Raw genomic sequence first — 18,626 nt, 5'->3', positions numbered from 1 at the left:
AAAATGCTGAATAGAAAGGAACAAATATCTCCATATTTAGGAAAAAATAAACAGAATATAAGCTTCGGAAATGAAAAATATAGTAGAAATTAAAAACTCACTGGGATTTCCATTTCTTGACTGCTCTTGGAACAGCTGAATGAAATATAAAAGTATTTGTTTAAAAGTATCAGAGAAGAGCTGAAAGAAAGACAATTAGAGAGACAAAGATTCCAGAAGGGAAAGAAAACAGAGAGGTAAACTGATGGTCTACATCTACCTATCCCATGGAGGCTTTTGCTGGGTCTGGGTGAAGGTGAGAGAATAATAATCTGTGCTTTGTCATTGCAGAGGGCGGCTGCTAGGGACAGGGAAATCAGCAGAGCTTTTGGCAATCCTGGCGGGCTAGAGGGGCAGAACTGGAGATCCAAAGGGCCTGAAACAAATGATTAGTTTCCCCTTCAAGAATTTTGTCAAATTCTGAGCCGTAAAGCTAGGCTAAGACTATTTAAAAGGACCCCAGTGAAGATATAACTGTCACCACTGAAGACCCTAGTGAGCCAGGCCTTAGGAAAAGAGGCAAGCCAGAGAAAATTGAGCCTTACCCAAACTTCAGTCCACCTTCAACTCTGCACAGTACCTTGACTGGATTAAGGTAAAAAGCCTTCTGTCTGTTGTCCCAGCACAGGAAAATCCTCTCTGGAAGAAGACAAATTCATCTGGAGGTTCTGAATGTCTGACATTCAATAAAAAACTAATAGGTATACCAAGAGACAGGATGATGGATCTAGAAACCAAGAAACAAAACAGACAATAAAGAAAGATCCACAAGCGATCCAGATATTGCAGCTAGTAGACAAAGATTTTATGACTAAAATATATTCAAGAAAGCAGAGGAAAAATGGGAGAAAATAGATTTAGAAAGATCAATATTTCACCAAAGAATTGGAGTTTACAAAAAGAAAGAAAATCAAAAGGAAGCACAAGAAGTGAAAAATATGGTATCTAAAATTAAGAATTCATTAGACGGGTTTAACTGCAGAAGACAGGATTAGAGAAATGAAAGACAAGTAATTTAAAAAATTACAAACTGATGAACACTGAGGAAAAAAAAATGGAAAATATAGAAGAGGGTGGAAGTGATATGTCGGACACAGTGAAAAGGTTAATGTATGTGGAATCTCATAAGGGGAAAGAGATAGTGACCGAAGATTTCTAAAAACCAACAAAGATAGCAAACTAGAGATTTAAGAAGGTCTATGAATTCAAGCAAGAAATATACAAAGACGACCACACTTAGACACACAGTAAAACTGCTAAAAAAACAAAGAAAAGGAAAAAAAATCTGAAAAACAATCAGAAAAACACAAAGACTCTATGTTTAAAAGAAGAGTAAGACTGATAAATTGATTTCTCAACAGGAAAGAAGGAAGCTAGATATCAACAGAATAATTTTAAAAGAGTTATAGGAAGACTTTCACTTTTCACCATGATGAAGTTAACAGGGACCAAATCAACCCTCCCATCTTAAAAAACTGAAAAGAAAAAAAAAGGTTTAATTATGAAACAGTGACTTTTAAACTTTGGGCAACAGGAAGGGCAGGATAGTGATTGAGGAAAAGGGAAATAAACAAGATGAGCCCTATGACTGCCTGCCTTTTTGCATCAAGAGTTTAGGACACAGTGTGGGTGAGGGAACCAAAACAGAGTCTGGCAGTCTCTCTGGGTTGAGGAATGAGTGGAGAATTTCGGGAGGTCAAGGTGGCTAGAATTTTCAGGGCAGAGTACTAGAGAGGAGATATTCTGCACAAAGTACAGTATATAGGGATGCACACAATGAGAGAGTGTGCTCCAGAGGGCTGCCATGCATTCCTCTTGTATCTTCCACTGAGAATTGATTGGCACTTGTATGTGAGCAAACTACCCAGGCAGTAAGAGCCACCAGAAAGGAGTAGGCAGAACAATGACTGAAACTCATACATGGCTAGGAATAGTTTCTGTTGTAACCAGCCCGAAAGAAAAATCTCATAACACACAGGGCACTGAGTAGTGTATTCAGAAGGAAATTTCCTTGGTAGTGGGGAAAAATCAGCCCTAGATTAAAGGACATTTTGGTCCTGCCTACTGAAGCTTGAAAACAACCTTAAAAGGATCTGACTGTTTCCAAGAAATATAACTGCATCACTGAACAAAGCTCAAACATCTTTAAAGGAAATAAAAAATATCAAGCCTCAATCAAGGTAAAATTCACAATGACTGATACCCAATAAAAAGTACCAGGCATGCAAAGGTCTGAAGCAGGAAAAAAAAATCAGTCAATAAAACTGGACTTAGAAATCAAGCAGATGACAGAATTAACAGTCAAGAACATTAAAACAGTTCTTATAACTGTATTTTTATGTTCCAGAAGACAGCATAAAGCATGAACAAGTTAAAGAGAGACATGGGAGAGATTAAAAAGATGAATTCCAACTTTTAGAGATGAAAAACTTGAATGTCTGAGGAGAAAAACATCCTGGACGATATTAACAGCAGATTAAACACTTCAAAAGAAAAGATCAGCAAACCTGAAGACAAAGCAATAGAAACTATCCAAAACGAAACAGAGAAAAAAGACCAAGACAAACAAACAAACCAAAATATTAGTGAGCATAGGACAATTTCCAGGGGACTAATATATCTAGGATAGTAGTTCTAGAAGGAAAAGAAAGAGAGGAAGTAAGAAAACATTATTGGAAAAAATAATAGCCAAAATTTCACTAGATTTGTCCTTTCTCCCAACTAGGGAGCCCCTGCTGCCTCTGGATGCTCTCAAGATGACAACCTCTCTTGGTTCCAACACCTGCAACAGGTAGAACTGGGAAGATGTGGACTTCATCATACCATGCCAGATGTGTCTTGAAAAAAACCCATATATCCAAATGACCAAAGAAAAGTATGAGGAAAATGAAAAAATCTGTGCTAGGCCATTCACAGTGTTTTGGCTGGTACCCTGGAGTTCACATGCATTTCAAGAAGATTGAAGTATGCCAAACCTGCAGCAAATTGAAGAATATCTCTCAGACCTGCTTCTTGGATCTAGAATATGGCCTGTCCATATCCATGATGTCGGAATGTTTTTTAAGGATGACATGCCAAAGTCAGATGTCAACAAACAGTGCTACAGGCACTAGTGACATGCTGATCAAACTGGCCTGGAGCACCCTACTATAAATGGAATTGACCCCGGATTTGCTCCTTCTGGGTGAAAGAAGAGTGTAAAAGAGGAGAGGAGTGTCCATACAGACATGAGAAGCCTATAGATCCAGATGACCTGCTTACTGATCAGAATATCAAAAACTGATATTATGGCATAATGCCCCTGTGGCAGATAAGTTTCTAAAGTGGACTTCAACAATGCCTTGTCTGGTCCTGCCAGAGGACAAGACTATCACCACCTAATACATTGGTGATCTGGGAGATACTATTACTGAGACAGATCTAAGAAATCATTTCTACCAGTTGGGAGAGATTCAGACAATAACTGGTGTGCTGGTTTGAATGTATTATGTCCCCAAAAATGCCATTATCTTTGATATAATCTTGTGTGGGCAGATGTATCAGTGTTGATTAGATTGTAATTCTTTGAGTGTTTCCATGGAGAAGCGACCCACCCAACTGTGGGTGATACTCTAATTGGATAGTTTCCATGGAGGTGTGGCCCTGCCCATTCAGCATGGGCCTTGATTAGTTTACTGGAGCACTATATAAGCGCAGACAGAAGGAGTGAGCTTGCTACAGCCAAGAGGGACATTTTGAAGAATGCACAGGAGCTGAGAGAGGAACTGCAGTTTACAGAGACATTTTGAAGACGGCCTTTGAAAGCAGACTTTTGCTCTGGAGAAGCTTAGAGAAGACAAAAGCCGCAAGAGCAACTGAGAGTGAAATTTTGGAGAGAAGCTGAAGCCTAGAGAGGAATGTCCTGGGAGAAAGCCATTTTGAAACCAGAACTCTGGAGCAGATGCCAGCCACATGCCTTCCCAGCTAACAGAGGTTTTCCGGACGCCAGTGGCCATCCTCCAGTGAAGGTACCTGATTGTTGATGACTTAGCTTGGACACTTTATGGCCTTAAGACTGTAACTTTGTAACCAAATAAACCACCTTTTATAAATGCCAATCCATTTCTGGTGTTTTGCATTCCAGCAGCTTTAGCAAACTAGAACAACTGGTGAGCAGAGACAGCAGCGTGCTTTCATCCAGTTTGCCACAAGGCAAGCTGCAGAAATGGCTGCCAAAAGATCCTTTAATAAGTTGATTGTCAATGGCCACAGACTCATTGTGAAATGGGGAAGATCCCAAGCAGCCAGAGGAAAAGAAAAAGAGGACAGAACCACAGACTCTAGAATCAAGTTTAGAGCCTGTTCCAAGGCTGTCAGGAGCTCTTCCTCCCTCTCCTGCAGCAGAAGCAGCAGCCTCTGCCAAGTACTTCAACCTACCCCCAAGTGGTCCTTCAGCCCTGTGGAACATTGCCCTCCTCCCTGCTTTTTGGCCATGTTGCTCCACCCAATGAGACCACCCCTTCCTTTCATGAGGGCTCCAGGACCAATTCACTGTCTTTCTCAGGACCCTCAGATGGGAGCTCATGCTGGGAAACACAGCAGCCCCTAGCGCATTATCACCACCCTTGGGCTCTAAGGAAGAAAGAGTGCTTAAAAATCCCAGTAAATGAATCTTGGAATAAATACAGTTTTTCTTCCTTTTCAGTCTCCACATTAGCTGGACATTTTCTGATGTGGGCAGTCAGAGAACTACAGCCATGCTTTCCTACATGTATTCAAAGGAATGATGGACCACAAATAAGTTGCCATTAACACAGCGTGTTACTACTATAACATTACTAATAAAGCCCAATGACTGCTCCCCTTTCCTATATGGGGGACAAGTGACTAGGTGAATTGGAATGTCCAACAGAGTTACCATCCTGATTATATGTTCATTTTGTATATTTATTTTGGAAAAAGTTGACCTGTGGTAAAAAGAAACTAAAATTTTTGACCATTTTTATGTCTATTGTATATTTTCCTTTTTATCATCTAAAAAAAAATTACTAATTCTAATCATTGTAGTGGCATGAGTTTATTGAACCCTTCTGTTCCAGTTTGCCAATGCTGCTGGAATGCAAAACACCAGAAATGGATTGGCTTTTTTAAAGGGGGTTTATTTGGTTACAAAGTTAAAGTCTGAAGGCCATAAAGTGTCCAAGGTAAAGCATCAACAATCAGGTATCTTCACTGAAGGATGGCCATTGGCCTCCGCTAAACCTCTTAGCGCAGAAGGCACATGGCTGGCGTCTGCTTGCTCCCATGTTGTGTTTCAAAATGGCTTTCTCCCAAGACGTTCCTCTCTAGGCTGCAGCTGGTCTTCAAATTGTCACTCTCAGTTGCTCTTGGGGCGTTTGTCCTCTCTTAGCTTCTCTGGAGCATAAGTCTGCTTTCAACAGCCATCTTCAAACTGTCTCTCATCTGCAGCAAACACCTGGGCCTGTGTGGCTCTTTTTAAAGTACTCCAGTGATCCAATTAAGACCCACCCTGAAAGGGTGGGGCAAGAGCTCCATGGAAGTTATCCAATCAACACTTTCACTCACAGTTGATTGAGTCACATCTCCATGGAAACACTCAATCAAAGAATTCCAATCTAATCAACACTAACACTTCTGCCCCCACCAGATTGCATCAAAGATAATGGCATTTGGGCGGGGGGGCATAATACATTCCAAACTGGCACACTTTTTGAAGTTGCACCCTTGGAAAGGCAAATAGAAACCAGCACCTGCATGGCCCAGATCTTTTCTTTTCCTCTACTTTTCCTCATTTCTTGCTAAAGAAATATGGCTGATAGTTTTACTTCTCTATGCCACCAAAAAGACAAAAATAAAAATTATTTTTATTACTATCAGTCAGACAGAAACACAAATTTTATGGCGCTGTATATCATTGTAGAAGCCTGGTGTCTGGAATGAAATTATTTTAAAGAATTTCCTGTAAAACATTTTAATAAGCAGAAACAAAAAGTATTGGAGAGTGTTTGAATGGAAGACTTGTGACTTATAGCTGGAACTTGGATCTCCAGCATTCACTGTCATGTGTCTTCAGCATCTCATTTTAATTCCTTGCTCCTGGGCAGGGGGTTATCTGTTGGCTTTAGAATGCTTGTCTATAACTGAATTATAGATGGTAAAGGAAATGTGAAGTTGCGTTGTGTTTTGTGTTTAAATGATTAAAAATAGATCAATTTTCCAAAAAAGACTTTACTAGATTTGATAAATACTATATAAACCCATAGAACTGAGAAGCTGAATAAACATCAAGCAGAGAAACATGCAGATATCTACATCATAGAACATTGGTTAAAACAAGTGACAAATTAAAACTCTTTAAAGCAGCCAGGGGACTCACTATGCACAGAAAACAAAGATAAGAATGGCAGCAGACTTCTTGGAAATCAACAAGCCAGAGACAGTGGAGCAACATGTTTAAAATACTGAAAGAGAAAAGCAAACCTGTTAGCCTAGAATTCTAGACATACAAAAGTTGAAAGACTTTATCACCAAGTCTTGCAGTATTATAAAGGCTAAAGAAATACTTCAGGCAGAAAGAAAATGATGACAGATGGAAACTTGGATCTATAAAAAGAAAGGAAGAGCACTGGAAATGGTAAATACTTGAGTACATATAAAATAATTTTGTTTTTCAAAAACCTCCTTAAAGATTAGTTGTCTGTTTAAAGCAAAAATAATAATTTTATTGGGTTCATTTATAGAAGTAAAATGTATGACAACAATATATAATGGCTATTCATGCAAAAAATACACATAGCAAGAAAACAAGTTTGTTTACACAGTATATGACAGTTTAGAAATTACCAGTTTATAGAATCTTTGCCCCAAATACTCCTACTGCTAGCTCTCATCCTGCGTACTCTTATAACAACGTGCCCTAAACTTCAAACTCTGGTTCACTACAGGTGATAAGAGTGTTACATAGTCTGTTTATATCTGTCTTATCATGAGTGAATAATCAAACTTAACAGAAGCAATGTTTTTAAATTTCAGCTATTGATTATGGCAAAATTCCATATACACCTTCCAAAGTTAGTTGAGGTGCTTTGAGGTAGATTTGAATCAGTCTATTATTTTATATAATTAAGAAACTTTGATTCTTTTTCTTAGGTTCTTTCGAAACCTATTCATAAAAAATAATGCTTTTCTTTCATATTTCTATAATTTTATATCTACATAGCATTAATAGGTACCTATGACACCTAAGAAATTTGTTCATAATGATTTATTTTGCACAAATCATTTACTTATATTTTAAAATTTTTTATTAGCGCAGTTGTGGGTTTACAGAAAAATCATGCAGTAAGTACAGAGTTCCCATATACCTTTCTTCCACAGTCAATTTTCCCTATTATTAACAATTTACATTAGTGTGCTACAGTTATCCCTTCCACATCACAGGGGTTAGGGGTGCAGTGCCCCCATGATCTGAAAAATCTGTGTAAAATTTTTTGGCCCTCCCTTTGTACCAGAGAAGACGACTCCCATATTTCTTCAGGGTTTCAGGAAACTCCCTAGCTGCCTCTTGATCTTCAGATGCTGCCTCTCCCATTACTTTTAGATTGCATAGGCTAAGCCTTTTTTAAAAATTTTCAAACCAGCCTTTGCTGGCCTGAAAATCTGTATGGGTAGACCCTTCACCTTCATTTTCCTTTAGGAAATCATATAAGTACTTAGCCTTTTCTCATATGATGTCAGAGAATACTAGAATGCCTTTTTCTGTAACAATCCTGCACACCCAAAAAATGTTGCACTTTCTATGCCTGCGAGATGTGGATCTCCTGCTTTATGCAAATGCTTTGTAGTTGGTGTAGTCACTTTGCAGATGTCCTTCTTTTTCCTGACATGCCTTACGATCAACTCAAGAATGCCGTAATTGTGGGCCAACTGCAGCAGCCATTTTGCAGCTTCCACAAAACTCCCCCCAAATTCCCATTTAATTTCTTATGCTGACTCGCAATATATGGAAACCACTTTGTGGAAAAGATAACTGTACTTTTGTTACAATTGATGAAGCAATATTATAATTAGGCTAGTAACTTTAGTCTACTATTTACATTAGGATTCACTCTGTGTTGTACAGTTGTTTTTGTGGGTGTGTGTGGTAACTTACATACAACCTACAACTTTCCTTTTAATCCCTCTTCAAACATACAATTCAGTGATGTTAATTACATTCACAAAATTGTGCCCCCATTCCCATAATCCATTGCCAAAACTTTTCCATCACTCCAAACAGAAACTCTGTACCAATTAAACATAACTTCCCATTCCCTACCTTCACCCTGTCCACTGTAACCTATATTCTAATTTTGAATCTATTAATTTGCTTATTCTAATTATTTCATATCACTGAGATTGTACAATATTTGGCCTTTTGTGTCTGGCTTATTTCATTCTTTAAGGTTCATCCATGTTGTAGCATACACCAGAACTTCATTCATTTTTATGGCTGAATAATATCCCATTGGATATTTATACCTCATTTTATCCAATGGACACTTGGGTTGCCTCCACCTTTCAGTAATTGTGAATAAAGCTGCTGTGAACATCAATGTGCAAGTTCTGTCTGTGTCACTGCTTTCAATTATTTTGGGTATGTATATACCTAGAAGTGGGATTGCCAGGTTAATTCTATACTTAACTTTCTGAGGAATCACAAAACTTTTCCACAGTGGCTGTATCCATTTACATTCCACAAAATGAACAAGTATTCCTATTTCTCCACATCTCTCCATCACTTGTAATTTTCCATTTTTTAAAAATGGTAGCCATTCTAGTGGGTATGAGATGGTATCTCATTGTGGTTTTGATTTGCATTTCCCTGATGGCTAATGACACTAAATATTGTCATGTATTCATTGGCTATTTGTGTACTTTCTTTGAAGAAATGTCTATTTAAAGTCTATTTTTCATTTTTAAACTGGGTTGCTTGTCTTTTGCTCTTGAATTGTAGGAGTTCTTTATATATTCTGGATATTAAACCCTACATATATATATAGTTCCCAAATATTTTCTCTCATTCTGTAGATTATCTTTTTACTTTCTTGATAAAGTCCTTTGATGTACAAAAGTTTTTAATTTTGATAAAATCTCATTACTTATTTTTTCCTGTGTGGTTAATGCTTTTGATGTAAGGTCTAAGAAACTACCACCTAACACAAGGTCCTGAAGATGTTTCCCTATGTTTTCTTCTAGGAGTTTTATAGTTTTATTTCTTATATATAGTTAGATCTTTGATCCATGTTGAGTTAGTTTTTGTATATAGTGTGAGGTAGGGGTCCACCTTTATTCTTCTGTATATGGTTACCCAGTTCTTTCAGCACCATTTGTTGATGTTCTTATTGACTTTTATCTTTAATGAACTAGTTAAAGGAGTCAGACCCAGTTCTAAACCTGAACTTAATCTGTTTCCTATGGCAATATATTTTATAGGGCATAACCTGTACAATGCCTTCAGGATTGTACACTTAAAAATTTGACAAAGATCAATGCACAAGAAATGCATTGAAAACTGTGTAGGATTTACAGAAAGGGATTTTGTGTGAATAACATTAAATATGTATTTTAAATATTTGAGTTTGTGCATTAAAATGCATCTTGTTAATAATCAGATAATCAAGAAACTGGTGGCTTTAAAAGTCCAAGTATACTCCTAAACTATATTGGAAAATAATAAAATTAAAAATAAGAATATTAAGATTTATGCAAATGAATATCAATAGTGTGTAGTGTTTTAATGATCCTCAAAATTACACATTTATTTTTATCAAATTATATTTATGAAGTCTTACATTAAAAAATAACTTCAACTTTTATTAATTTAACCTTAGAATAAAGTACATAATAAAAAGGAAAACTTTTTCAAAAAATATTATTCTAGTAGAAGGATTACAAAAAGTTGGGTAACTTGAGATGCTGTTCTGGAACATATGCTACTGGTTCAAATGTGCAAGCTCCAACCTAACAAATGTTTAAAATATTTGAGTCTTAAAAACAGTGCCAAAATAAACCATATCTTTTCTAAAGATGACATATTTAGCTAAGCATGAGCAATATAAATCTTTCATCCATTCCATGTATTTGTTTAAAAGCCTCAGAAACCATGCACATTTCCAATAAAACATGAACAAAATGCTGAAATCACTGAAGCCTAACTGTTAACATATAAATCAATTTTTAAAAAAGACAAATGTAATTTTCTGGTATGTGTATGTCTTTGTGTGTGTATATATATATATATATATATATATATATACACATAGACATGGTATACAGATCTGTATATAGATATGGATAGATAAACAGGTTAGTTGTAAATAATAATTATCAACACACTACTGTCTGAAAAATTTGGGTTTCATGAAAACCATATGTGAAAGGACAAAATCTGTAAGCTGTGGTTATTTTATCATATCATGCCTCATTAAACATGAATATTTAAAAATAGAAAACTCTAAAAGTAATTATGATCTTTAAAAATGCTACATATAAAATTGCTTCTATATGCCACTATATCCAAAACTAAAACTAGAAAATTTTACTATTCTAACATTTTTGGGCCATAAACTAATTCTACCAATAGGTGATCAGATAAAAAAGATTCTTTAGTTTACTTCAATAAGAAAATATACAAAGGATCAATTTTCTCATTTAAAAAAAATAAGCAAAATATTTCATTAGAAAATCTATTAACTATTTCAAATAATTTTAATATAAAAATTATCTGTAAAAATAGAATTAATTTTCTCATATATTAATAATTAACTAATGGCATATTATAATTGCTTAGACTTTGCTTATAACTTGCTTATAACTGGCTTTATCTCTAACAGTTCCTTTAGCAAATAGTGACTGTGTAAATTTAAACTACCATTTAATAAAACTCCACTGTCAGGTTTTAACACAGGCCAAATTAAAAATAGTAAAATGCGACTTAAGATTACTTTTTACCAATTAATTGTCACAAATTGCTAACTAGTGAAGGGAAAGTATAATACTATACAGAGATAGTAACGATGTGATGCTATATACACATGCAATTCACATTATTGTACTTCATTGAAAGAAATGCGGAGGCGGGGCAAGATGGCGGACTGGTGAGCTATGTTTTAGTTACTCCTCCAGGAAAGTAGGTAGAAAGCCAGGAACTGCGTGGACTGGACACCACAGAGCAATCTGACTTTGGGCATACTTCATACAACACTCATGAAAATGTGGAACTGCTGAGATCAGTGAAATCTGTAAGTTTTTGTGGCCAGGGGACCCGCAACCCTCCCTGCCAGGCTCAGTCCCGTGGGAGGAGGGGCTGTCAGCTCCGGGAAGGAGAAGGGAGAACTGCAGTGGCACCCCTTATTGGAAACTCATTCTACTGATCCAAACTCCAACCATAGAAAGACTGAGACCAGACACCAGAGAATCTGAGAGCAGCCAGACCAGCAGAGAGGAGACAGGCATAGAAAAAAACAACACGAAAAACTCCAAAATAAAACGGAGGATTTTTGGAGTTCTGGTGAACATAGAAAGGGGAAGGGCGGAGCTCAGGCCCTGAGGCTCATATGCAAATCCCAAAGAAAAGCTGATCTCTCTGCCCTGTGGACCTTTCCTTAATGGCCCTAATTGCTTTGTCTCTTAGCATTTCAATAACCCATTAGATCTCTGAGGAGGGCCCTTTTATTTAATACTTTTTTCTTTTTCTAAAACAATTACTCTAAGAAGCCCAATAAAGAAAGTTTCAAAGACTTGCAATTTTGGCAGGTCAACACAAGAGCAGAACTAAGAGAGCTCTGAGACAAAAGGCAATAATCCAGTGGCTGAGAAAATTCACTAAACACCACAACTTCCCAAGAAAAGGGGGGTGTCTGCTCACAGCCATCATCCTGGTGGACAGGAAACACTCCTGCCCGTCGCCAGCCCCATAGCCCAGAGCTGCCCCAGACAACCCAGTGTGACGGAAGTGCTTCAAATAACAGGCACACACCACAAAACTGGGTGTGGCCATTAGCCTTCCCTGCAACCTCAGCTGATTGTCCCAGAGTTGGGAAGGTGGAGCAGTGTGAATTAACAAAGCCCCATTCAGCCATCATTTAAGCAGACTGGGAGCCTCCCTACATAGCCCAGCAGCCCAGAACTGCCCTGGGGGGATGGCACTCACCTGTGACATAGCACAGTCATCCCTCAACAGAGGACCCGGGGTGCACAGCCTGGAAGAGGGGACAACTTGCAAGTCTCAGGAGCTATATGCCAATACCAAGGACTTGTGGTTCAGTGGCAGAGACAAACTGTGGCAGGACAGAACTGAAGGATTAGACTATTGCAGCAGCTTTAAAACTCTAGGATCACCAGGGAGATTTGATTCTTAGAGCCACCCCCCCTCCCTGACTGCCCAGAAACACGCCCCATATACAGGGCAGGCAACACCAACTACACACGCAAGCTTGGTACACCAATTGGACCCCACAAGACTCACTCCCCCACTCACCAAAAAGGCTAAGCAGGGGAGAACTGGCTTGTGGAGAACAGGTGGCTCATGGACACCACCTGCTGCTTAGTTAGAGAAAGTGTACTCCACAAAGCTGTAGATCTGATAAATTAGAGATAAGGACTTCAATTGGTCTACAAATCCTAAAAGAATCCTATCAAGTTCAGCAAATGCCAAGAGGCCAAAAACAACAGAAAATTATAAAGCATATGAAAAAACCAGATGATATGGATAACCCAAGCCCAAGCACCCAAATCAAAAGACCAGAAGAGACACAGTACCTAGAGCAGCTACTCAAAGAACTAAAGATGAACAATGAGACCATAGTACGGGATACAAAGGATATCGAGAAGACCCTAGAAGAGCATAAAGAAGATATTGAAAGACTAAATAAAAAAATGGATGATCTTATGGAAATTAAAGAAACTGTTGACCAAATTAAAAAGATTCTGGACACTCATAGTACAAGACTAGAGGAAGTTGAACAACAAATCAGTGACCTGGAAGATGACAGAATGGAAAATGAAAGCATAAAAGAAAGAATGGGGAAAAAAATTGAAAAAATTGAAATGGACCTCAGGGATATGATAGATAATATGAAATGTCTGAATATAAGACTCATTGGTGTTCCAGAAGGGGAAGAAAAGGGTAAAGGTCTAGGAAGAGTATTCAAAGAAATTGTTGGGGAAAACTTCCCAAATCTTCTAAACAACATAAATACACAAATCATAAATGCTCAGCGAACTCCAAATAGAATAAATCCAAATAAACCCACTCTGAGACATATACTGATCACACTGTCAAACACAGAAGAGAAGGAGCAAGTTCTGAAAGCAGCAAGAGAAAAGCAATTCACCACATACAAAGGAAACAGCATAAGACTAAGTAGTGACTACTCAGCAGCCACCATGGAGGCAAGAAGGCAGTGGCACGATATATTTAAAATTCTGAGAGAGAAAAATTTCCAACCAAGAATACTTTATCCATCAAAGCTCTCCTTCAAATTTGAAGGAGAGCTTAAATCTTTCACAGACAAACAAATGCTGAGAGAATTTGCTAACAAGAGACCTGCCCTACTGGAGATACTAAAGAGAGCCCTACAGACAGAGAAACAAAGAAAGGACAGAGAGACTTGGAGAAAGGTTCAGTACTAAAGAGATTCGGTATGGGTACAATAAAGGATATTAATAGAGAGAGGGGAAAAATATGACAAACATAGACCAAAGGATAAGATGGCTGATTCAAGACATGCCTTCACGGTTATAACGTTGAATGTAAATGGATTAAACTCCCCAATTAAAAGATATAGATTCGCAGAATGGATCCAAAAAAATGAACCATCAATATGTTGCATACAAGAGACTCATCTTAGACACAGGGACACAAAGAAACTGAAAGTGAAAGGATGGAAAAAAATATTTCATGCAAGCTACAGCCAAAAGAAAGCAGGTGTCTCAGATAAAATAGACTTCAAATGCAGGGATGTTTTGAGAGACAAAGAAGGCCACTACATACTAATAAAAGGGGCAATTCAGCAAGAAGAAATAACAATCGTAAATGTCTACGCACCCAATCAAGGTGCCACAAAATACATGAGAGAAACACTGGCAAAACTAAAGGAAGCAATTGATGTTTCCACAATAATTGTGGGAGACTTCAACACATCACTCTCTCCTATAGATAGATCAACCAGACAGAAGACCAATAAGGAAATTGAAAACCTAAACAATCTGATAAATGAATTAGATTTAACAGACATATACAGGACATTACATCCCAAATCACCAAGATACACATAATTTTCTAGTGCTCATGGAACTTTCTCCAGAATAGATCATATGCTGGGACATAAAATAAGCCTCAATAAATTTAAAAAGATTGAAATTATTCAAAGCACATTCTCTGACCACAATGGAATACAATTAGAAGTCAATAACCATCAGAGACTTAGAAAATTCACAAATACCTGGAGGTTAAACAACACACTCCTAAACAATCAGTGTGTTAAAGAAGAAATAGCAAGAGAAATTGCTAAATATATCGAGACGAATGAAAATGAGAACACAACATACCAAAACCTATGGGATGCAGCAAAAGCAGTGCTAAGGGGGAAATTTATAGCACTAAACGCATATATTAAAAAGGAAGAAAGAGCCAAAATCAAAGAACTAATGGATCAACTGAAGAAGCTAGAAAATGAACAGGAAACCAATCCTAAACCAAGTAGAAGAAAAGAAATAACAAGGATTAAAGCAGAAATAAATGACATAGAGAACAAAAAAATAATAGAGAGGATAAATATCACCAAAAGCTGGTTCTTTGAGAAGATCAACAAGATTGACAAGCCCCTAGCTAGACTGACAAAATCAAAAAGAGAGAAGACCCATATAAACAAAATAATGAATGAAAAAGGTGACATAACTGCAGATCCTGAAGAAATTAAAAAAATTATAAGAGGATACTATGAACAACTGTATGGCAACAAACTGGATAATGTAGAGGAAATGGACAATTTCCTGGAAACATATGAACAACCTAGACTGACCAGAGAAGAAATAGAAGACCTCAACCAACCCATCACAAGCAAAGAGATCCAATCAGTCATCAAAAATCTTCCCACAAATAAATGCCCAGGGCCAGATGGCTTCACAGGGGAATTCTACCAAACTTTCCAGAAAGAACTGACACCAATCTTACTCAAACTCTTTCAAAACATTGAAGAAAATGGAACACTACCTAACTCATTTTATGAAGCTAACATCAATCTAATACCAAAACCAGGCAAAGATGCTACAAAAAAGGAAAACTACCGGCCAATCTCCCTAATGAACATAGATGCAAAAATCCTCAACAAAATACTTGTAAATCGAATCCAAAGACACATTAAAAAAATCATACACCATGACCAAGTGGGGTTCATTCCAGGCATGCAAGGATGGTTCAACATAAGAAAAACAATCAATGTATTACAACACATTAAAAACTCGAAAGGGAAAAATCAATTGATCATCTCAATAGATGCTGAAAAAGCATTTGACAAAATCCAACATCCGTTTTTGATAAAAACACTTCAAAAGGTAGGAATTGAAGGAAACTTCCTCAACATGATAAAGAGCATATATGAAAAACCCACAGCCAGCATAGTACTCAATGGTGAGAGACTGAAAGCCTTCCCTCTAAGATCAGGAACAAGACAAGGATGCCCGCTGTCACCACTGTTATTCAACATTGTGCTGGAAGTGCTAGCCAGGGCAATCCGGCAAGACAAAGAAATAAAAGGCATCCAAATTGGAAAAGAAGAAGTAAAACTGTCATTGTTTGCAGATGATATGATCTTATATCTAGAAAACCCTGAGAAATCAACGATACACCTACTAGAGCTAATAAACAAATTTAGCAAAGTAGCGGGATACAAGATTAATGCACATAAGTCAGTAATGTTTCTATATGCTAGAAATGAACAAACTGAAGAGACACTCAAGAAAAAGATACCATTTTCAATAGCAACTAAAAAAATCAAGTACCTAGGAATAAACTTAACCAAAGATGTAAAAGACCTATACAAAGAAAACTACATAACTCTACTAAAAGAAATAGAAGGGGACCTTAAGAGATGGAAAAATATTCCATGTTCATGGATAGGAAGGCTAAATGTCATTAAGATGTCAATTCTCCCCAAACTCATCTACAGATTCAATTCAATCCCAATGAAAATTCCAACAACCTACTTTGCAGACTTGGAAAAGCTACTTATGAAATTTATTTGGAAAGGGAAGATGCCTCGAATTGCTAAAGACACTCTAAAAAAGAAAAACGAAGTGGGAGGACTTACACCCCCTGACTTTGAAGCTTATTATAAAGCCACAGTTGCCAAAACAGCATGGTACTGGCACAAAGATAGACATATAGATCAATGGAATCGAATTGAGAATTCAGAGATAGACCCTCAGATCTATGGCCGACTGATCTTTGATAAGGCCCCCAAAGTCACTGAACTGAGCCATAATGGTCTTTTCAACAAATGGGGCTGGGAGAGTTGGATATCCATATCCAAAAGAATGAAAGAGGACCCCTACCTCACCCCCCTACACAAAAATTAACTCAAAATGGACCAAAGATCTCAATATAAAAGAAAGTACCATAAAACTCCTAGAAGATAATGTAGGAAAACATCTTCAAGACCTTGTATTACGCGGCCACTTCCTAGATTTTACACCCAAAGCACAAGCAACAAAACAGAAAATAGATAAATGGGAACTCCTCAAGCTTAGAAGTTTCTGCACCTCAAAGGAATTTCTCAAAAAGGTAAAGAGGCAGCCAACTCAATGGGAAAAAATTTTTGGAAACCATGTGTCTGACAAAAGACTGATATCTTGCATATATAAAGAAATCCTACAACTCAATGACAATAGTACAGACAGCCCAAGTATAAAATGGGCAAAAGATATGAAAAGACAGTTCTCTGAAGAGGAAATACAAATGGCCAAGAAACACATGAAAAAATGTTCAGCTTCACTAGCTATTAGAGAGATGCAAATTAAGACCACAATGAGATACCATCTAATAACGATTAGAATGGCTGCCATTAAACAAACAGGAAACTACAAATGCTGGAGGGGATATGGAGAAATTGGAACTCTTATTCATTGTTGGTGGGACTGTATAATGGTTCAGCCACTCTGGAAGTCAGTCTGGCAGTTCCTTAGAAAACTAGATATAGAGTTACCATTCGATCCAGCGATTGCACTTCTCGGTATATACCCGAAAGGTCGGAAAGCAGTGACACGAACAGATATCTGCACGCCAATGTTCATAGCAGCATTATTCACAATTACCAAGAGATGGAAACAACCCAAATGTCCTTCAACAGATGAGTGGATAAATAAAATGTGGTATATACACACGATGGAATACTACGCGGCAGTAAGACGGAACGACCTCGTGAAACATATGACAACAGGGATGAACCTTGAAGACATAATGCTGAGCGAAATAAGCCAGGCACAAAAAGAGAAATATTATATGCTACCACTAAAGTGAACTTTGAAAAATGTAAAACAAATGGTTTATAATGTAGAATGTAGGGGAACTAGCAATAGAGAGCAATTAAGGAAGGGGGAACAATAATCCAAGAAGAACAGATAAGCTATTTAATGTTCTGGGGATGCCCAGGAATGACTATGGTCTGTTAATTTCTGATGGATATAGTAGGAACAAGTTCACAGAAATGTTGCTATACTAGGTAACTTTCTTGGGGTAAAGTAGGAACATGTTGGAAGTTAAGCAGTTACCTTAGGTTAGTTGTCTTTTTCTTACTCCCTTGTTATGGTCTCTTTGAAATGTTCTTTTATTGTATGTTTGTTTTCTTTTTAACTTTTTTTTTCATACAGTTGATTTAAAAAAGAAGGGAAAGTTAAAAAAAAAAAAAACAGAAAAACAAGGAAAAAAGGATGTAGTGCCCTGTTGAGGAGCCTGTGGAGAATGCAGGGGTATTTGCCTACCCCACCTCGATGGTTGCTAACATGACCACAGATATAGGGGACTGGTGGTTTGATGGGTTGAGCCCTCTACCATAGGTTTTACCCTTGGGAAGACGGTTGCTGCAAAGGAGAGGCTAGGCCTCCCTATAATTGTGCCTAAGAGCCTCCTCCCGAATGCCTCTTTGTTGCTCAGATGTGGCCCTCTCTCTCTAGCTAAGCCAACTTGAAAGGTGAAATCACTGCCCTCCCCCCTACGTGGGATCAGACACCCAGGGGAGTGAATCTCCCTGGCAACGTGGAATATGACTCCCGGGGAGGAATGTAGACTTGGCACCGTGGGACGGAGAACATCTTCTTGACCAAAAGGGGGATGTGAAAGGAAATGAAATAAGCTTCAGTGGCAGAGAGATTCCAAAAGGAGCCGAGAGGTCACTCTGGTGGGCACTCTTACGCACACTTTAGACAACCCTTTTTAGGTTCTAAAGAATTGGGGTAGCTGTTGGTGGATACCTGAAACTATCAAACTACAACCCAGAACCCATGAATCTCGAAGACAGTTGTATAAAAATGTAGCTTATGAGGGGTGA

The 18,626-nt window shown here is 37.7% G+C and overlaps 1 protein-coding gene and 1 pseudogene across 3 annotated transcripts in view; both read left to right on the top strand.

Moving 5' to 3' along the window:
* The window catches only part of FOXA1 (forkhead box A1), a 177,212-nt gene that overhangs the window by 60,985 nt on the left and 97,601 nt on the right, over nucleotides 1-18,626 (top strand). The gene's annotated exons all lie outside the window — the stretch shown is intronic.
* On the top strand, nucleotides 2,796-4,627 carry LOC119532440 (annotated as a pseudogene).

Source organism: Choloepus didactylus, chromosome 4 (assembly GCF_015220235.1).
Source record: "Choloepus didactylus isolate mChoDid1 chromosome 4, mChoDid1.pri, whole genome shotgun sequence".
Taxonomy (NCBI): Eukaryota; Metazoa; Chordata; class Mammalia; order Pilosa; family Megalonychidae; genus Choloepus; species Choloepus didactylus.
Note: the sequence above shows the minus strand (reverse complement) of the source record. Positions and strands in the feature narration are given on the sequence as shown.